The sequence below is a fragment of the Mobula birostris genome, chromosome 11 (assembly GCF_030028105.1).
Source record: "Mobula birostris isolate sMobBir1 chromosome 11, sMobBir1.hap1, whole genome shotgun sequence".
Lineage (NCBI taxonomy): Eukaryota > Metazoa > Chordata > Chondrichthyes > Myliobatiformes > Myliobatidae > Mobula > Mobula birostris.
Window position 1 is genome coordinate 5580023 of NC_092380.1, and position 22577 is coordinate 5602599.

The 22577-nt window shown below is 46.4% G+C and overlaps 1 protein-coding gene across 4 annotated transcripts in view; it reads left to right on the top strand.

The window, feature by feature from the left end:
- The first annotated feature begins 5657 nt into the window (after positions 1–5657).
- The window catches only part of LOC140204767 (suppressor of cytokine signaling 1-like), an 82818-nt gene continuing 65898 nt past the window's right edge, over positions 5658–22577 (top strand). For all 4 annotated transcript variants that reach the window (XM_072271533.1, XM_072271535.1, XM_072271534.1 and 1 more), the window contains exon 1: positions 5658–6107. The gene's annotated coding sequence lies outside the window, so the exon portion shown is untranslated. The remainder of the gene's footprint in view (positions 6108–22577) is intronic.

Genomic DNA, 22577 nt, shown 5'->3' on the forward strand with positions numbered 1-22577 from the left:
AGGGACAGTGCTGAGGGAGTGTCTCACTATGGGAGGAACAGTACTGAGGGAGTGCCTCACTTCTGAGAGGTAGCTTTGAGGGGCACTGCACTGTGAGAGGGGCAGCACTGAGAGAGAGTGACACTGTTAGAGGGTCAAATAGAAAGAAATACAGCATTGTTCTGTTTGCTGTGCTGAGTTAGTAACAACACAAACTGTCTCATGGTCAGACCTCTGGTCATCATAGAGTCGACGTGGACTCCAAGGGGCACTTCCAGAGGAAATACTGCTCTTCTTGAGATATTGCAACATTTTATGTGCTGTCCCATAGTCAGAATTCTGGTCATATTTATAGACTCACACCTTTCTCTCACATCCCAGATAACCCCAAACTCATTCGGAGTTTGAGGAGAAATGGGATGTCACCAAAGACACTTGCAAATTTCTGCAGATGTACAGTTCTAACTCGCTGCATCGCTGTCTGGTCTGGAGGGGCCACCGCACAGGAGTGAAATGAGCTTCAGAAAGAAGGCCTGATAGATCATCAGGGACACCAGTCAGCCCAACCATAAACTGTTTCATCTGCATCCATCTGGCAAACGTTACCGCAGCCTCATGCCTCAAAAAGGCGGCGTCCGTCATTAAGGATCCCCGTCACCCAGGACATGCCCTCTTCTCATTGCTACCATCAGGGAGGAGGTACAGGAGCCTGAAGACACACACTCAATGATTCAGGAACAGCTTCTTCCGCTTTGTCATTAGATTTCTGAATGGACAATGAACCCATGAACACTACCTCACTAATTTTTTCTCTGATTTTACACTGAATTTAATTATACATCTAAATTCCTCCCGGGAGGGGGTTGAAGATGGCGGCGCGACAACAGCGCACATGGCCACTTCGGTGATGAATATCTGTTATCTGTCAAATAGGGGGCTGTGCACAATCCTGATTTGATGGAGACAGACGTGAGAGCACAGCGGAACATCTGGAAAACTTCTGAAATGCTCACTTCGCTGCCGCTGCTACTGTGTGGTAACCGGAACCTCCGGAGCTGAAGGCCCCGAAATCCTCGGCTTTGCGTGTTTCAGCGGCCGGGGCGAGGTCAAAGACGCTCGGCAGAGGATGGCGTTCGGGAGGCTGTATCGGAGGGGCTGATCGGAGGCTTGAAGCTTTCGGATGGATGGACTCAGTGTCGGCTGTGGTCGGCTGCTTCCAAGATATCGGCAAGTTGACGGTGCCTGGAGGTTTATGGCAGGGAGTTTCTCCCTTTTGCCGCCTGCTATCGGGGACTCAGGAGTCGATCGACTCGGGGACTTTGAGACTTTTTTTTTTACTGTGCTTATGGTCTGTTCTTTATCAAATTATGGTATTGCTTTGCACTGCTGTAACTATATGTTATAATTATGTGGTTCTGTCAGTGTTAGTCTTTGGTCTGTCTTGTTTTCTGTGATATCACTCCGGAGAAACATGATATCATTTCTTAACGCATGTGTGCATTTCTAAATGACAATAGAAGAGGACTGAGTGTCCTCATAATCTAAAAGATAGTAGATAAATATAGATATTGATTTATTTCTTACTGTAATTTATAGTTTTTATTATTAGGCATTGCAATGTATTACTGCTGCAAAACAACAAATTTCATGACATATGCTGGTGATATTAAACCTGATTGTGATTCCGCCCTGCCTTCTGAACAGCACATCAGAGTGGTGGCAAATATTGGTTAAATATTGCCACATACCAGGGCACGGTGAAATACTCAGTAAAGGTTTGCCGAGACTTTGTTGAAGCAATGGTTCTACGGAGCTTCAGCAAAGACCTTAAACTGTACAGAGCTCCGTAGCGTCAACTCAGATAAAGGCTAAGAAACCACAAAGTTCAAAAGCATTCAAAGTTTCAAAGCAAATTTGTTATCAAAGTATGTATAAACTCAGTAGAACAAAAATATACAACAGAATCAGTGAAAGTCTCAAAGACTGACCATCAACCAATGTGCCAAAGAAGACAAATTATGCAAGTACAATAACAATAATAATTATATACATAAATAAATAATACTGAAAACATAAGACCATAAGATAAAGGAACAAATTTAGGCCATTCGGCCCATCGAGTCTGCTCTGCCATTTCATCATGGCTGATGCATTTCCCTCTCAGCCCCAGTCTTCTGCCTCCTCCCACCCCCGTCCCATGTCCCTTAACACAGCGGTCCACAACCACCAGGCCGCGGACCGGTGCCGGGCTGCAAAGCACGTGCTACCGGGCCGCGAGGAAACGATATGATTTGGCGATATGAAACGATATGAGTCAGCTGCACCTTTCCTCATTCCCTGTCACGCCCACCGTTGAACTTGAACCCATGCGAGTTCATCAGTGACCCAGGACACACTAAGGAACGGGTCCGTGACCCATTTGTGAATGTTTCCGGTGAATCTTCCATGTCAGCACGGGGAAAAGATCAACTCCTCGAGCTTGAAAATGACGGTGGGCTGAAAAGTATGTTTGACATAACATCTCTGCCGGCATTCTGGATCAAAGTCAAGGCTGAATATCCTGAGATAGCCATGAAAGCACTGAAAACGTTGCTTCCATTTCCAACATCATATCGCTGCGAAGCGGAGTTTTTTGCATGAATGCAATTAAAACTAAATTGCAGAACAGGCTGGACATAAGGAACCCCCTTGGAGTATCGCTGTCTCCCATCACCCCTCGATGGGACCATGTTGTTGCAGGAAAACAAGCCCAGGGTTCCCACTGATTCAGCGATATTGGTGTGTTGCAATGATTTTATATGTTCATACGAGGAAAATATGCGCTGTGTGTTTAATATCCAAACGTCACTTAAAATTTATGATGCTATTGACTTATAAGTGACTTATAATTCAGTGGTCCCCAACCTCCGGACCATGAAGAAGGCAGGGGTACAGCGGTAGCCGGGATGCACCCAGCACATCTTTAAGGAAAAAGCAGAAGTAAGCAAGCTAATTAATTGAGTGCTACCCGGCACGTAAATGTCGGATCAGATCAGAGGCGATTGCCGATTGCGTTGCCTCTGATCCGGGCCGGCAGCACCTAATCAATTAGCTTGTTTTTTTCGGCTTTTTTCTTAAAGATGTGCTGGGTGCATTCTGGCTACCGCTGCATTCTTTGCGGCCCGGAGGTTTGGGACCACTGTGATAATTGACTTATCACTTTATTCATGCGAGGAAAATATGCGCTGTGTGTTTAATATTAAATTCGCTAGATAGACCCCTTTAGAAATGAAATTGAGTGTATTAGCCACTTATAAGTGACTTATATAATCATATAACAATTACAGCATGGAAACAGGCCATCTCGGCCCTTCTAGTCCGTGCCGAACTCTTACTCACACCTAGTCCCACCGACCTGCACTCAGTCCATAACCCTCTATTGTTGACCTATCACCTGTATTCTGGTCATATTAACACCCCCCCCCCCCCGCCCCCCCCCCCCCCACTTGGCCGGACCGCAAGAATATTGTCAATATTAAACCGGTCCGTGGTGCAAAAAAGGTTGGGGACCCCTGACTAATCCAGAATCTATGAATCTCTGCCTTAAATATACCTAATGACTTGGCCTCCACAGCTGCCTATGGCCACGAATTCCACAGATTCACCACTCTCTGGCTAAAGAAATTCCTCCTCATCTCTATTCTAAGTGGATGTCGCTGTATTCTGAGAATGGGTCCTCCTGGTCTTAGATTCCCCCATCATAGGAAACATTCTCGTGACATCCACTCTATCTAGGCCTTTCAACATTCAGTGAGGTTTCAGTAAGGTCCCCCTTCATTCTTCTGAACTCCAGTCAGTAGAGGCCCAGAGCCATCAAAGGCTTCTCATATGACAAGCCTTTCAATCCTGGAATCATTTACATGAATCTCCTTACTCCAAGTGAGGCCTCTCCACTGCTCTATCAAGCTTCAACATTACATCCTTGTTTTTTTTTAACATGAGTTACAGATTCCTTGAAAGTGAGAGAGTAGCTTGTGACAACACACGCTCTGCGCGCGTTGCTTGGATTTCCAGCATCTGCAGATTTTCTCTTGTTTGCCATACAGGCTGTGGGATCAGTTCAGAGATGAGTTGAGTGAAGTTTGTCAAGGTTATGATTTATGGGATTGTAGAATGATAGGCACAGAGGTTATTCGGCCCATCGTATGTGTGTTGTTCCATTGACCCCAAGTCTACTGAATCCTCCCAGTGCGCTTCTAAGCGGCATTTTACAATTAACCAATTACCTTTTGAAACATTTGCCTTCAACTTTGTCTTTCCAGAACAGTCAGACTGAAGAACAATTTTATCTGGATACTGTAAGACTATTGAATGGTCCCCTAGTACAATAAGATGGACCCTTGACGTCATTATAACCTTGAACCTCCTTATCTGCCTGCAATGCACTTCCTCCTGTAACTATGACACTGCATTCTCCATTCTGCTTTTTTTCCCCTTGTATGACCTCAGTTCTCTAATCCGATCAAATAATCTGTATGGATGGCATGTTAAAATAAGTTTTTAGTCGCCCCAAGTTATGATCACAAGAGATTCTGCAGATGCTGGAAATGCAGAGCAACACACACAAAATGCTGGAGGTCAGGCAGCGTCAATGGAGGGGAGTAAACAGTCAATGTTTCAGGCCAAGACCCTTCATCAGGTCTGGAAAGGAGGGGGACAGAAAGCTGAATAAGAAGGTGCGGGAGGGGAGGGGAGGGGAGGGAATACAAGCATACAGATGATGGGTGAAACCAGGTGAGGGCAAAGGTGTGTGGTTGGGTGAGGTAGTCCCGATGAAAGGTCCCAGCCCAAAACATCGACTTTAATGATTCCCATAGATGGATGCTGCCTTGACCTGCTGTGTTTTCGGCGGCACGCTAGCGTAACGGTTAGAGCCGCGATTTACAGTACAGTACCAGCGACCTGGGTTCATTTCCTGAGGTTGCCAATAAGGAGTTTGTACATTCTCCCCGTGACTGCATGGGTTTCCTCCGGGTGCTCCGATTTCCTCCTACAGTCCAAAGACCTACCGGTTGCTAGGTTAATCGGTCATTGTAAATTGTCCTGTGGTTAGACTAGGGTTAAATTGGGGGATTGCTGGGCTGCGCGGCCACACTGTATCTTAATAATAAATAAATAATTGCGTGTGTGTTACTTTTTAATTGCACACGTGCTTACAGTACTGGTGCATATGACAATAAGCTCGACTTTGATTTTGACAAAGATTTTCACTGTACCTCGGTACATGTGACAATATTTTAAAAACTTACTAATTAGTATAACACCAAAAAAGACTCAACATTTCGTCCCGCCAGTTTATAGAAATTGTTTCTTGCAAAACAAAATACCTCATGCTTGTGCACATTAAATCTCTTTCTGTGCTCTAAATCAAGCTCTCGTATCTTCTTTTGCCACTGCCCCTCCACTCTTTGCCTCGACCCCCGATCAGCGCGGTCCAGCATTAGCGCTGCTCGGAGAGCCGATAATCTGTAAACTGAGACGGGTGTAGGAACTGCCCGTGGGTTTAAGAGCTATCTTGCTGTTAAAAAAAAAGCAGCTCAAGCGAGTGACGTGTACGAAAGTGAAACCCAGGTTGAATTTCTTGGAAAGACTGCGCGTGGCGGAGTTTCTGTGAAATGGGGGGAGAGAGAGGGAGGAGGGCGGCGCTTCAAACGACTCGCCAAGCTGACAAAAGTTGGCCAGAGTGAGAGGTGGAGAGCGCCCACCACGTTCGGCCCAGCCGTCCTCGGGGCCCGCAGCACCGGCAGGTCGGACCCACACACACACACACGCACACACACATACGGGGGTGGGGGTGAGTGGGGGGCAATGCTCCGCCAGGAAGCCCCGTCGTCACCCCATTGCCCGACTCGCTTGCCCCCGTGGGACAGTGTGCCGATTTTCCAGCACCCGAACGACCCCCCCGCTACCCGGAGTTGAAGCATCTGCCGGCTGAGCGGGATAGTGGACAGGCTTTGTGTGTGTGTGTGTGTGTGTGTGTGTGTGTGTGTGTGTGTGTGTGTGTGTGTGTGTGTGTGTGTGTGTGTTAAATTATCGTGGCTCTTATAAACCGGACAGCACTGCGAAGGAAATATGACTGCATAATCGGGGTAAGTAAATGTCTAAAAAACAAGGAAATCTGTCTTTGTGCACCGTTGCTTGTATTCTAGGGAATGACGCTTAGCATCGGATAAATATTTAGGGAAAACCTGCAGTTTAATTTTCAGCATCAAAAATTAATGCAAATCGGTGAAAGGACTAACGCAGTGTTGCACACGGAACGGGCTAACGTTGCGACCACGAGTGATAATCTGGCGCTTCTTTCGCAAAATAAACAACTTGAAGGACTTGCTCTGGGTCATGATGGGCTCCTGAGCCGGGTAGCTGTGGTGGGTTCCATGGCGACAGATCGACTCTTGGGTGAAGCATCCCAGTTTTCTGCCGGGGTCGGGGCGAGGAATGCGCCGATCTCTCTTGGCGGCTCCTTTGGGACGCAGTGGCCGGTGACCTGGGTCCCGGGCAGCGCGGATTCCCCGCAGGGAAAAAAAAAGTCGCCGGTGTGCGGGGAGGAGGAGGTAGTGTGGGGAACGGCTCGGCGTTCACACTGGGGGTCCCGGGATGGTCTCAGCGTACAGAAAATAGTGAGCAGGAAAGGGTTATCCAGTCCTGTCAAGCCTCCTCCATCGTTCAACATCATAGTTAATCCACCACAGCGCCATTATTCCAACACTACCCTCTTTTCATACTAGCGGTCTCCCCGCTTTCGACCCAAAACGTCGACTCTTCTTCCCTCCGATCCGCTGAGCCCCTCCATTTTTGCGCGTTGCCCGCATTCCACCGATTGCTCAATATTTGTTTTCGATCGCCGTTTTAAACGAGCACAACGGTCCCGAGTGGAGAATCCCAAAGGTCTCTTGCCCTCTGAAGACTTGTTGCCCCCAGCGTAACCCTGAGTGGACTGACCCCCCCCCCCCCATTCTCAAATCGTGTTCCTCGGACTTGGACTTTTTGCCATATCCACCCTTTTAAGAGCCCGTTATGTTCAGATGAAAGCCCCTCTTCTTCTTCTAAACCCGAGAGAATACAGTCCCCCGTCTGCTCGACCTCTCTCCCCGCGGCAGACCCGCTATAACAGGCATAGGTTTGGCGAATCATCGCTGCACGCCCGCCAACGTATTCTTTCCTAGGTTAGGAGACTAAAACTGTGCCCAACGCTCCCGAAAAAAAAGGTACACGACCCGCACCACCAGGTTCAGGAATAGTTATTAACCCTCAACCATCAGGCTCCTGAACCAGAAGAGTTAGCTTCACACAACTTCACTCGCTTCATCACTGAACTGTGCCCACAACTCACGGACTCGCTTTCGCGAACTCTCCATCCCATGTTCTCGATATTTATTGCTTATTTATTTATTTGTCTATTATTTTACTATTATTTCTATTCTCCCTTCCTTTTGTATTTGCAGTTTGTTTTTTTTTGCGTGGTTGTTTCGTCATGCTAGTAGTAGCGGTCTTTTACTGATTGTGTCGTGTTTCTTGTAGTTACTGTGGATGCCCACAAGAAAATGAACCTCGGGGGTGTATATGGTGTACTTTGATAATAAATTTACTCTGAACTTTGAGGCCTTTTCACTGCAGGAGGTCTCCTCCCTGCGTGGAGCCACCCTGCCCAGGCTTCACACCGTTCTGTCACGTCCCTCCTGGCTTCCTCCACTCCGACACAGCCCAACCTGGCGGAAACGTACAGAGTGATAAGAGGCATGGATCGGGTGGACGGCCAGAGACTATTTCCCAGGGGTGGAAGTGGCTAATACCAGGGGGCATAATTTCAAGGTGATTGGAAGAGTAAACAGGGATGTCAGAGGCAGGTTCTTCACACAGAGTGGTGGGTGTGTGGAAGGCCCTGCCAGGGGTGCTGGCAGAGGCAGGTACAACAGGGGCATTTAAGAGACTCTTAGGCATATGGATGATATCAAAATAGAGGAGGGGTAGGGTTAGAGTAGTTTAAACGGTCAGCACAACATTGTGGGCTGAAGGGCCTGTGCTGTTCGATGTTCATGAGTTAAATATTCCATCCCAGGCAGCACACTAGCATAGAGCAATTAAGTCCTTCCATTAATGTGTCTACCAGAGTGGCGCAGAGTACAGCAGATGTAGCCTAACCAATGTTTATAACTGTTCAGCTTCTAATAGTCTATGCTTTAGCCAATGAAGGAACGTATGCCAGAGGCTCTCTCCATCACCTTGCGTAGCTGTGCTGCTACCTAAGACTTGTACACTCAGGTCCCCATGTTGACTTGGGCCCTCTCATTTACTGAGTTTGTCCTATCCCCACTTGTTCTTCCAAAGCCCGTGCACTTGGCCGCAGTGATTTCCTCCAGGTGCTCTGGTCTCCTCCCGCATGCCAAAGACACGCAGGCTAGTAGGTTAATTGGTGGCATAGGTGTAATTGGGCAGTGTGGGCTCGTTGGACTGTTATTGTGCTGCATCTAAATCAGGAAATAGAAAGATAGATAAATAAGTAAAGGATTAAACTTCATCTGCCATCAGTCTGCTCATCTTACCAGCACCCTATGACTATCATCCACACTACCAATTTCATAAACATGAACAATTCTGCAGATGCTGGAAATCCAGAGCAACACACAAAAAGTGCTGGAGGAACTCAGCAGGCCAGGCAGCATCTATGGAAATGAAAAAAAAGCACAGTTGATGTTTCAGGCCGGGGCCCTTCTTCAGGTCTGGAAAGGGAGGAGGAAGATACCAGCAGAAAAGGGTGGGGGGAAGAGGAACAAGGCTGGCTGGAAGGTGATGGGTGAAGCCAGGTGGGTGGGGAACGTCAAGAGCTGGAGAAGAAGGAATCTGATAGGAGAGGAGAGCGGACCGTGGGAGAAAGGGAAGGAGGAGGGGACCCGGGGGAAAGTGATAGGCAGGTGAGAGGAGGTAAAAGTTAGACTGGGAGTGAACTTGTTTACTGGAAGAGAAATCGATATGCATACCATCAGGTTGCAAGCTACCCAGACAGACTATAAGGTGTTGCTCCTCTACCCTGAAGGTGGCCTCAGCTACCAATTTGAAATTTTTTCTGTATGGTTGCATCTATAGGTCGGATCCCCTTACACATCAGTGCCTTTCACCATTTCACAAATATTCTGCCCTTCTGCTCCATACATCTGGGTTTGGATAACCTCCTCACATTTTTCTGCATTATACTTCACCTGCCATGTCCTTACCCACTCAGCAGGCTTCTCCAGACCCCTTTATAGCCCCCTCCTCTCTCACATCTGCAATTAAACTTGGAAGAATTCACAAGAGTTTCTGCCACTGCTGGAGATCCGGAACAACACAAACAAAATGCTGGATGGATGCGGCAGGTCAGGCAACATCTGTGGAGAGGTATGAAAAGTGGATGTTTGGATCTGAGACCCTTCATTGTCGACTGTTTATTCACCTCCATAGATGCTGCCTGACCTGCTGAGTTCCTCTGGCATTTTGTGTGTGTTACTCTGGTTTTCCAGCATCTGCAGGATCTCTTGTCTTCAAGGAGAGGAATAGGTGCGTGGCGCCTCCACCTATATAGTGATGCAGTGCCACACCAGTCACAGCCTTCCTACCTGTGTAAAATCCATTTCATCCTTCTCTTTGCTTTTGTTCAATAGACCCAATTCCACAATCCAATTACATTGTTGACTACGCTTTTGCTTGGGACAGTATTTACTTGGAGGGGTTCTGGGAATGTGTCAGTATTTACAGGTAGGTCAAGGCTTGCTTAAGTCCATCACCCCTACTGGGGTAAGGGCTTCTGACAGCAGCTTGCCAGAGACCTGCGCCAGTCTTTCAGGTTGTCCTCAGGTGTAGCCCATCTTCGAAGATTCTTCCTCTCCAGGGGATGAGGGCTTTGGATCTGTTGGTGTTTCTGTAGCTCTGGGTTTTTAAACGATGGGGTTGCTAGCCCCCATGCCTAACCCTTCTCCCTTCACAGCCAGGCTTGGGTTCGTCCATGGTGGAGTTGGTCCAAGGAGTGTGAGGGTAGTTACAAGGGGTCCAGGGAATGGGCCATTATTTACATGAAGATCTTGGCAGTGAGTCATATTTACATAGGGGCTCTGGTTTTAACAGTGCTTACATGCTGCAACCTCAAAAGTAGGTCAGTATTTACAGGGGGTCCAGGCAGTGTGTCAATATTTGCATGAGGGATCCTGGTAGTGGGTCACATTTAAACGGGGACTCCGGTTGCAGTGGTGCTTAAGGGTCAGTATTTAGTTGCCGGCGACTATTGTTGGGGGTGTCCCTGGAGAGCAATGGGGTAACCCCTGGAGTGTGTCAGTGTTCACATGAGACAGTCGTAGGAGTGTTGCCAGTATTTACGTGGGCAGTCCCGGGAGTGGATCAGTGTTTACAAGAGTGTACCGACAATGTGTAAGTAATTCCTCCCACGCGCCTCCCCCTGCCCCGCCCAAGTTCTAGGAGTGGGTCAGATCCTGCATGGGTGTCAGTTTTTGTTTCGGGTCCTGTAAATGTATCAATACTTGCGGAGGTTTGGGGTAATTTAAACGCCGGGCCAGATGGATTGAAAAGGTAGAGTGTTGGGACGAGGGGTGAGGTTCGGGTCAGTTCAGCTTGCTGCCCTGCAACTTTTACTCGGCTCTGCACTGAACTGAGCCTGAGGCTGTGGTCTGCTCTAACCTGTGTGTCCGTGGACTCACTTTTGTTCCGAATGCTATTTGCTTGCTTTTGTTGTTTGCACGATTTGTTTCATTTTCTCACTGTACATTGGATGTTTGACAGTCTTTCTTTACGGGTTGTTTTGGGTTTCTTTGTTTTACGGCTGCCCGCATGGAGTCAAACCTCAAGGTTGTATCATGTATACATACTTTGAGCTTTGAACTGTGGAAAAGGTATCTAGAACAACCTCAGAATACAAGGACACCCCTTTAGAACGGAGGTGAGGAGGAATTTCTTTAGCCAAAGGGTGGTGAATCTGTGAACTCCGTTGTCACAGGTGATTGCAGAGACCAAGTCACTGGGTATACTTAAAGCAGTGTAAGGTTGTCAAAGATTACAGGGAGAAGGCAGGAGAATGGCGTTGAGAGGAATAATAAATCAGCCATGGGGAAACAGTGAAGCAGACTTGATGGAACTAATTCTGCTCTTATGTCTTACGGTCAAGTCCCTATCAATTATTTCTGTCCAACTAATGCTGTATAAAAATTACTTTTTATTTGCAAGTAGAGTACCCCTTACACAGCTGTAGAAAATTGGGGGAGGCAAGGATTCATTTCTGGAAATACTCAGGGAATGGCGCAGCAAACTGAATGTACTGATGATATAATTCATCAGCATTTTGTGCAGAATGATTAACTCTTGCAGTACGAGAACAGGGCCTCTTAAAATTTAAAAGAAATTGAATGTACCTTGATGATACGATAGTGGGCATTTGTGCAACTTTGCAATGACTTCATTGGAATAAGAATGTAAAGTGATACAGGACCAATTTTTCACCAGTGTTGAAATCCAATTGACCATAAGTGGAGTGTGTAATGCTTTAGTATGATCATGTTACAAGTCTTTGTGGTTTCTCTGGTCACTATCTCTACTTGCACAGCGAGCACTTGGGATCCGGAATGTGCTCTTGGGGTAGGAGGAGTGGCAGCCGATTCAGCTGTAGCATATGGAAGGTGGCTGGGTCAGTATCTGAGGGGAAGGAACTTGCTCGGCGGGCAGGAGGTACAGGAGCCTTAGATCCCACACATACCAGGACCCTGAATCTGTGAGGATAACTTCACTCACCTCAACAATGAGTTGGCCCCACAACTTACAGACTCACTTTCTAGAACTCTACAACTCATGTTCTCAGTATTAATTGGTTATTTATTTATCTACTGTCTGTATATTAATTAATTCATGCATTTCTGCATTCATTTATTAATATATTATTACTTGCACTGGTTGTCAGTTTTTGCCCATCATTGAGATGTTTCCTACAGCCGATGATCTCACTTTAAGGACTCTTTATCTCATTATTTAATATTCTCGTTATTTATTGCTATTTAATTATATTTACATCTGTACAGTTTGTTGTCTTCTGCGGTTGATCGTTCATTGATCCTGTTTACAGTTTCTATTCTCTAAATTTGCTGAGTATGCCCACAGGAAAATGAATCTCAGGGTTGTATATGGTGACACATATGTACTCTGATGATAAAGTTACTTATTACCTTATTTACTTTGAACTTTGAACTTTTATGTATAGTTTTTGTAAATGTTATTGTGAATGCCTGCAAGAAAACAAATCTCAGGGTGGTATATGGTGACATATGTACTTTGATAATAAAGTTCCTTTGATTTTGACTTTGACAGTGTGAGGAGAGGTTCAGGGACTGGATTAAGCTGGATTAAGCTTGCCTACAGCTGGATAGATGCAATAGGCCAATTGACCGCCTCTTGTGCAGCAGCCATTTAATTTTCTGTTTCGCGCCCCCCCCCCCCCCCCCCCACTCCTACATCCCGAATGCTCTGTTCTGGGTGAGTGGACTTACTGGCCTTGCGGGCACTTCCTCGGGGACTCGGGGATGATTTGAACTTGCATGCAGAAATTGTTGTTGTTTCTCCCACGCCTCGTGGTGCACTGGGCGGCTATCTTGAGCTTTCTTTTGCACTTGTCTTGATTTCTTATGGGGCCGAATTGCTAGCTGACTGCGCAGCCCAGGCACAGATGGAAAGCATGCAGGGAGCCGGCCAGCTTCGAACCCGGGACCACCCGCCTCAGAGTCCCATGCAGAAGCCGCTACACCACCGGCCGGCTACTCAGAAATTAGGTAGGATATTACCATTGCTTAACGCAAGGTCTGTCCGGAAAGAGGTCAGTAGACAGCATTCGGGGTCTGTGTCCCACCCGTCAGAGATATTTCTCATAAGCAGGGTTCTCAGCATTCTCAATAGTCCCTCCCATCTGTCCAACAATCTTTGAACCCACCCCCCCTCACCATCAAGAGGTACTGTCTCAACACGTATGAGGCGCCAGCAATGTTATTTTGTTTACTTTTTAATTTGTATGGTGAATGCACCTTGTTATTTGTTGCAATATTACTTCGTGTGTTATGTGTGTGAGTGATATGTACCGTGTTGTGCACCTTGCTCTAGGGGAATGTTGTTTCATTTAGCTGTATACATATGTAGATTGAATGACGATGACCTGAACTTTGACCTTGAATTGACTATTGCCTTATTCTTCCTCACTACACACTGCTAGAAGTAATTGGCTAACCCGGAATCAATTAACAAGGACAAAGTTAGCGGCCGAACCTGAGGTATCCTGGACATTTATGGGAAAATTGAAAAGTTAAATGTTCCCTGCCATCAGGAACGTAAACACACTCAGGTTCCAGGAACTCGTTGCATCATCGATTCTTGAAATTTGATAAGAATTCAGTTGAAAACAGATGTTTGGTGTGTTTTTCTGCACGGGTTTGCAGGCATCAGAAGAGAAGCCTAGCTGCCGTTCCTCAGTGGGCCACTGACATGATAGCTACAGATTTGGAGATGCTCAGGTTCCTGGAGATTGACTGAGAAGTCGTGTCTTTTTCTGCTAACCATTCCTGTTTGTTGGAATTTCCCATGTGTATTTGGATGGGCAAATTCTGCAGTGCAAAATGACTGCACTTCAAAAGTACCTTGCCCTCTGGAACAACACACACAAAATTCTGGGGGAACTCAGCAGGTCTGTCAGCATCTATAGAGAGGAATAAACAGTCATTGTTTCGGGCATTGTGGCTGCTCAAACCAGTGACTCCATCCATAGATGTTGCCTGACCTGGCAAGTTCCAGTAGCACCACATGTGTGTTGCTTAAGATTTCCAGCATCTGCAGAATCTCTGTAATACATTTTGAAAGGTGCTACAGAAATTCACATAATTCTTTCTCTTGCTTCCCTCCTCTTCATTCTTATCTGCTCCGTTTTACAATATCTTCAGCCCATTTGACCTCTGATGACCGTTTCCACGTTTGCAGAGCTCCCAGGCACCAAGTTCTCTCTGGCTGCCAGCCACTTCCCAGTGTCCTTAGGCCCTCATCTTCCCCAATGTCTTCAAATATTCCCTTGTCTTTCCAGGCTTCCCCAGATTTACATCGCAGGATATGCAAAAGTGAACCATTCACTTTAGCGTTTATTTATACAATAAGTCTTTATAGAGCATAGAACATAGACCAGTCCAGATCCTTCCATATTTGTGCGACATTAACTTACTCTATGATCAATGTAACCCTTCTCTCCCCCATAGCTCTCTCCTCCATTTTTCTTTCAGCCGTCTGCCCATCCATGTCTCAACACGCTAAAGGTGCGTTACTTATCAGGGTGAACCCTGATTCTGACAGTCAGATAGTTTCAGGGTTTAATTCTGAGAGTGTGCTTTGTTACAAGGCTAGTTGGTACAGATGGCCTAAGATAAATGAAGCATCTTCATAAAACGCTGTCGTAGAAAAGCAGCTTCCATCATCAGAGATCCTCGCCACCCAGACCATGCTCTCTTCTCGCGGCTGCCATCAGGTAGAAGGTACAAGTACTTCAGGACTCGCATCACCAGGTTCAAATAGCTACTACCCCTCAACCACCAGGCTCTTGAATAAAAAGTGACAACTACACTCACTTGTCCCCCTATTGAGATGTTCCCATAACCAATGATCTCACTTTAAGGACTCTTTATCTCATTATCTCATGTTCTTATTATTTATTGCTATTTATTTATATTTGCATTTGCATAGTTTGTTGTCTTCTGCACTCTGGTTGATCTTTCATTGATCCTGTTATAGTTATTGTATAGATTTGCTGAGTATGCCCACAGGAAAATGAATCTCAGGGTTGTATACATTGACATATATGTACTTTGATAATAACATTTACTTTGAATCTTGAAGTTTTATTTTGGATGACACAAGGTTGTGACCATTGCTGCGGTCTTGTTTGAGTAGGTGCTTGAGTGGCAGTAAGGAGAGAGGAAGGCGCCTGGTTTGGGGTTCCTTGCTTTCTGATGGTCTATATTAAGAAGTGGTTCTGTACGATTGATGGAGGATCTTGTGATAATCTCGCAGTTGATATTGAATCCCAATGCACGAATGCCCACACTCTCATATACATTCAGTGGTCACTCTAAGGAAGGGTGTGCTGGCGTTGGAGATGGCTCTGAGGAGATTCATGAGAATGAACCTGGGAATAAAAGGGTTAATGTATGAGGAGTGTTTGATGGCTCAAGGCCTGTACTTGCTGGAGATTAAAAGAATTGTGTGGGGGGGTGGCGGTGGGTATCTCATTGAAACCTATTGAAAGACCGAGATAGAGTGGAGGTGGAGAAGATGTTTCCTGGAGTGGGGGAATCTAGGAGCAGAGGGCACAGCCTCAGAATAGAAAGAATGAAACCTACTGAATATTGAATGGCCTAGATAGAGTGGACTTGGGACTCTAGGACAAGGGGACATCCTCAGAATACAAGGATGTCGCTTTAGACCAGAGGCATGGAGCAATTTCTTTAGCCTGAGAGTGGTGAATATGTGGAATTCATTGCCACTGTATACAGCCGTGGAAGCCAAGTCATTGAGAGGCTGATAGATTCTTGTTTAATAAGGTCATGGGGAGGAGGCAGGTGATGGGTGGGCCTTATGGCCTAATTATGCTCCTATGTCTTATGGTCTTGTATTTCATCTTCACTCTCTGAGGCCCAGCAAAGCAACAATCCCAGCCAGCAGTGAAGTCACTTTTTCTTCTAAAGGCAGTTGCCAATCAAATCCCAATGTGACAAAAGGGGGGAAGAAAGAAGACCATATAGGTCAAAGGTCAATGAATGAATGGTCTTTGTGCAAACCTTTGAGATGGTGAACCACACCGTGGTAAAGAGAAACACAAGATTTTAAGTCACATTCTCATAGAACTGTACAGCACAGGAACAGGCCATTTAGCCTACTGTGTTGTGCCAAATTGGCTGAATAACAAATCAAGAACACCCAAACACTAATTCCTCCTACCTGCACAGTGTCCATATCCCTTCATCTTCCTTACATCCATGTGCCTATCCAAACGTCTCTTAAAAGGCTCTAATGCATTTGCCTCTATCACCACACCAGGCACCCACCACTCTGAGTAAAAAACTTACCCTTCACATCCCCTTCTCACCTTCAATGTATGCCCCCCTGGTATTAGACATTTCAACCCTGGGAAACAGATACTCTCTGTTCACTCTATCTATGCTTCTCATAATCTTATAAACCTCTAGCCGATCTCCCCTCAGCCACTGGCTCTCCGGTGAAAACAGCCGAAGTTTATTCAGCCTCTTGGGGTAGCACATACCCTCTAAACCAGGCAGCATCCTGATAAACCCCTTCTCCAAACATCCTTCCTATAGTGGGGCAACCAAGACTGTATACAATACTCCAGAGGCAGCCAAACCAGAGTTTTATAAAGTTACAATGTTATCTCTTGACTATTGAAATCAGTGCTTTGACCAGTAAGCCACTTTCAAGGTGGTGACTTTAGATCCAGTTGTCATGAAACACTAAGATTAACGCTAATGAGTCCCAGCTTCCAGGACCTTCAATAACATTGGGGGTTTAACCCAGAGCGCGGTAAGGGTGTGGAGTGAGCTGTCAGTGGAAGTGCTGGGTATGGATTCGATTTCAATATTTAAGGGTAGTTTGGAGAGATACATGGATGGGAGGGGTATGGACGGCAGTGGTCCTGGTGCAGTCCGAAGGGACTAGGCAGATTAATGGTTTGGCTCAGACTAGATGGGCTGAAGGGCCTGTTGTGTCCTATAACTCATAGCTTGCCTGAAAGCTTTATTTTTGGTTTATAGTTTGTTAGGATCTGAGCATCACTGGAATCCAGTATGCATCCCAGGCTGGTAAGATGGCAGCCACTCCAGGTCCAATCGAAGGTGGAGTTGTTTGTCCTGTATATCTCCTTTACGATCACAAGTCCCTGCTGGATACTAAGAATTTTAACTACAGCAGGGCTATCCCAGCAGCAGGTTGTGCACCTCTTGTTGTATTGTCGTTTGGACTCGTTATGTACAGTTGTGCCAAAACTGCATGGTTCAGAAACTGCATGTTCTGGACCAGCCCTGCCCTTGGTGTTTGCTTAGTGCTGCCCTCTAGTGTTCACTCAGTAGATGCCATGTGTTGTTGGTAATGTGTTTTGCATCTTGACTCCAGAGGAACACTGTTTCACTTGGCTATATTTATGTCTGGTTGAATGACAAACTTGAAACTGGAGCTTCAGCTTGCTTTGGGAGAAAAGTGAGGAGATTGCTGGGACAGTTTTATATCTTTTGTTAGTCACGAGCGAAGAACAAGATGACTCGACGTTAACTAATGTTTCTTTATTCAAGAAGGGCAGCAGGAATAAACCAGATAACTACAGGCCCTTGAGTCAACCGTAGGAAAATAACTGGAAGAAGTTCTACGTTTAATTTTATTTTCAATAGGAAAGGCAGTGTGGCATGGTAGTGTAGTGGTTAGCACAATGGTTTACAGTACAGGCAACCAGGGTTCAATTCCCACCACTGCCTGTAAGGAGTTGTGCATTCTCCCAGTTTCCTCAGTCCAAACACATCCAGCTACAGGTTTCGTTGGTTATTGTAAATTGCCCTGGCTAAGGTTAAATCAGGGAATTGCTGGGCACTGCGACTCCAAGAGCCAATTCCATGCTGTCTATAAATAAATAAATTAGGATAAATAAATGCTGGAGGGACTCAGCAGCCCAGCTGGCATCTATGGAAAAGAGTAAGCAGTTGAAATTTTGGTCCGAGACCTTTCATCCGGACTGGCGACCCTTCTTCAGAAATTAGGATGGTCAGCATAGCATTGCTTGTGGGGAATCCTGTTTTGTACAAATATAATTGATTTTTTATGAAGTATTTAGGCTAGTTGATGAATAGAATTCAGTAGATATTGTCTATGTGGACTTTAGGAAGTTTGTTCCTAAAGGATAGGGCCTAAGTTGGCTATTTGGATCCAAAATTGGCTTGGTAAAAGGATGCAGAGAGGGTTGCTTTTCTGACTTTATTGTTTCTGATGTATATTAATGGCTTGGATGGAAAGTAGGAGGTATGATCTGTGTGTTTGCAGATGGTGGTGAAGTAGATAGTGAGAAAGGTTGTCTGAGGCCACAGCTCTGTATATAGATTGGCTGGAAGGTTGGGTGGAGCTTTGGAGAATTCTAAAAAGTGCAATGTGAGCACACCCATAAATTGGCAGAGGTCTGAGGAGGACTGGTGGATAGAAGGACGTTGAGATACACCCTTAGATCCGTGCAAATGGCTGCACAGGTGGACCAGGTGAAGAGTGCATTTGGAGTGTTTGCTTTCATCAACAGTGGCATAGACACCGATCCACAGGCAGCACTTGCAATCGCCCACACTGTACCTGAGCATGTGGATCCTGGATCAGTCTCCACAGCCACCCGAGGACCCGCCAATAGACTAGCCATTGGGAAAACAACATACTCAGTGTGAGTGATCTCACTAGATAGAACAAAGAACAGCTGGAAAGTCATGCCACCCAGAATTCTGTGTGCAATTCTGATCACCGCAGTACAGGAAGGATGTCATTGCACTGGAGAGTAGGCAGAGGAGATTCAGCAGAACGTTGCGTGGATTGGAGCATTTCAGCCATGAGGAGAGACTGGCCCGGCTGAATTCGGTTTCCCCAGAGGAGACTGAGCTGCTTGATAAGGTATGCAACATTTTGACGGGGTTAAATAGGGTAGATTGTTAAAAAAGTAGAACGGCAGGTATGTCCAAGACAAGGCGGTGCACACTCAGTGGCCACTTTATTAGGTACACCTGTACACTGCTCATTAATGCAAATACAGGTCGTCGTCATGGCTATCCCTCGAGGTCAAGGATGATGGTCTTCATTCTGAAGAAGTGGCCCAGAGAGCGAAGACACCTGTGCGTGTATTCGTTTAACGTGTACTTGAGGTTGCTCTCCAAGAAGCACCCGATACTTCACAAATCAACCAACTGATTCCAATGGCATGGAAACCACGACGATTGGAACTGATGGATTTGTTGCAGCCTTCATCCACCTTCACAGCCATTGAGTTCGAAGTAACTTCATCCACCTGTTCCACCGTTGAGGTCTTGGTTGGATTGTTCTTTGTCAGGGACCTCACCCTCGACCTTACCGCCATGGGTGACCCTACCAGGAGCGTAGCTCCAGACGGCATTGCTCTCGGGATCACAGGACCACACAAGCTTCTTCACCACGACAAGGTGACAATCCATACAGGTAGCTAATCAGCCAATCATGTGGCAGCAACTCAATGCATGAAGCATGCTGACATGGTCAAGAGGTTCAGTTGTTGTTCAGAGAATGGGAAAGAATTGTGATCCAGGTGACTTTGATGTGATCTAAGTGACCATGGAACGATTGTTGGTGCCAGACGGGGTGGTTTGTGTATCTCAGAGACCGCTGATCTCCTGGGATTTTCACACATAACAGTCCCTCGAGAGTGGTGCAGGAAACAAAAAAAAGTGTGCAGCAGTTCTGTGGGTCAAGACGCTCTGTTAATGAACGAGGTCAGAGGAGATTGGCCAGACTGGTTCAAGCTGACAGGAAGGCGGCAGTAACTGAAATAACCACATGTTAAAACAGTGGTGTGCGGAAGAGCATCTCTCTGAGCACATATCACATCGAATCTTGAAGTGGATGGGCTACAGCAGCAGAAGACCATGAACATACACTCAGTGGCCACTTTTTTAGGCAATCTCCTGCACCTGATAAAGTTGCCACTGAGTGTAGATTTAAAGTGAGAGGAAGGCGTTTTAGACGGGACTTGTGGGGGGATTTTTTTTTCCACCGAGACGGTGGTTGAGTCTGAGGTAAGCTTCCTGAAGAGGAGGTGAATGCAGACACACTCACAACAGTTAAGAAGCACCGAGACAAACATTTGAATCACCTAAACAAAGACAGCTACCAGACCTAATTCGGGTAACTGGGATTAGTGTGGGTCGGTACACCGTGCAGCAGGGGTAAGCAGGTAGGCTTATTTCTGTGGTGTCTCACTGCGTGACTCTGCAACGATAAATGTCAGAAGCAGCCTGCATAGAGCTCACGTCGACTTGGCCTGTTTCGGTGATCAAGGCGCTGGGCTGCGGCGCCGCGGCAATGCTGCGTTTAGCGCAACGCTATTACAGCTGTGGATGCTCCGGAGTTCAGAGTTCAATTCCAACCGCGTCTGTAAGGAGTGTGTGTCCTCCCCGTGAAATGTGTGGGTTTCCTCTCGGTGATCTGGTTTCCTCTCTCAGTCGAAAGACGTATCGGGTAGGGTAATTGGGCGTTGTACATTGTCCCATGATTAGGTCAGGGTTAATCTGATTTGTTGGGGGTTGTGCGGCTCGAAGAGCCAGAAGGGCAGGCTGCACACTGTCTCAATAAATAAATAATTAAATGTCAAACCACGTAAGAACCTACTCGACAGACTAAAAGAGTTTTTTGTTTATTTGAGCACTCAGATATTTTTAAGGTTAAAGGTGCCTATTAGTGCATGGACCCGGCTGGTGGCGTAGTGGCATCAGCGTCGGACTTCGGGACGAAAGGTCCCGAGTTCGAATCCAGCCGGCTCCCCTGCACGCTCTCTGTCCGTGCTGGGTTACGAGCTGGTGATCCCTTTGGAAACTCACCCGGCAGTAGGCAATGGCAAACCACTGCTGAAACTTGCCTCGTACGCGGTTCCCCACTACATCAGAGAGGCGTGGAGGGAAATCGTCCGCTAACTGGAGAAACTCCGGATGTGACATACCTTTCCATCAATGCATGGCTGTAAAAATATAGCAATCTTACTTCCCAATCTTACTGGGGCGAAGGTCACCAACAGCAGCTCACCAGAATCCTCTGTCCTGGGCCAGTCGTTCAAGTTGTCCCCAGGTGTAGCCCATCTTCAAAGATCCTTCCTCTCCCTGCGATGAGCTCTTCGGAGCTCCCGTGGGCGTTTCTGTAGCTCTGGGTTTTTACGGGATGGGGTTGCCAGCCCCATGGCCTCTGGGACTGTCCATGGCAGAGTGAAGTTATAGTAATCTGCTCAGGTTTGTATTATATCAGATATATGGTTCATACACTCAGAGACCACTTTGTTATGTATCTAATAAAGTGGCCTGTGAATATATGTTCATGGTCTTCTGCTGCTGAAGCCCATCCACTTCGAGGTTCAATGTGCGGTACTTTCAGAGATACTCTTCTGCACTCCACCGTTGTAATGCGTGGTTAATTTGAGTTGCTGTTGTCTTCCTGTCAGCTTGAACCAATCTGGCCATTCTCCGACCTCTCTCATTAAGAAGGTGTTTTGGCTCACAGAACTGCTGCTCACTGGATGTTTTTTTTCATTTTTCACACCATTCTCTGTAAACTGTTGTGTGTGAAAATCCCAGGAGATCAGCAGTTTCTGAGATAACTCAGCCACCCCATATGGTACTGACAATCATTCCAAGATCAAGGTCACTTAGACCACATTTCTTCCCCGTTCTGATGCTTGATCTGAATGAGAACTGGACCTCTTGACCATGTCTGCAGGAGTATCTGAACACAAGGTCACTCTGACAGGACATGATAAAGTGACAAAGTGGTTGTTAGCAAGAGGAATTCTTTTGGTACCAGCAGGGCAGGTGAAAACACAGTAGGACAGTGACTGTCGGTGTAGGTGCGAGGTGTGGAGTGTAAGTGTAAAATGGCAGTGTATGGGGGGAAATGAAAGGGGCTGTGGAGGGGAGTAGCTGGTATGGATATAGTGGTGGTAGGGGGAAAAAACCGGGATTTGACTGTGGGAAGCATTAGAACTTTAGATGCCCGGTGGAGAGTATTCTGACTGGTTGTATCATGGCCTGGTGTGGAAACACCAATGTCCATGAAGGGAAAAGTCTTCAAAGAGTGGCAGATAGAGCCCAGTCCATCACAGGAAAGTCCTCCTCACCATTGAGCATATCTAGAAGGTGAGGAGTGCTGTCACAAAAAAGCAAAATCTATCATCAAGGGTCTTGGCCACTGAGGCCATGCTCTTTTAACTACTACCTTCAAGAACCCCAGGTTCAGGAACAGTTACTACACCATTTTAGGACACGAGAATTTTAACTGGGACCGCAGAGGTTTAGGCACAGTCAATCACGAAGCGGGCACGAGTATTTGTAGAAGCGTGGTTCTCTTCTGATAACTCCGTAACCAAACATATAGAAATAGACGCAGCTACAAATCCCCAAGAGCCAAAGAAATGCAAATCAATAGAATTCTAAGGTCAACTGCAGGGGTAACCAATCTGGACCGGGGCAACTATATAGATGCGAGCACTCCCAGAGAGAGACACCAACAACTGTCCATTCAGATGTCACCTTGACTGGCGATGAAACATCTGCAAGCTAATTGCCAAACCTCGTTGAACACCACAACATCAAATGCCTCAGCCCGAACTACCAACATTCACCACCATCCTAAGCAGTCATTACCCCTCAACCAGCGTGGATAACTTCACTCACCTCAACACTGAACTGATTCCACAGGTAACGTAAAGATTTTCACTCATGTATGTGAAGGAAGTAAGAAAT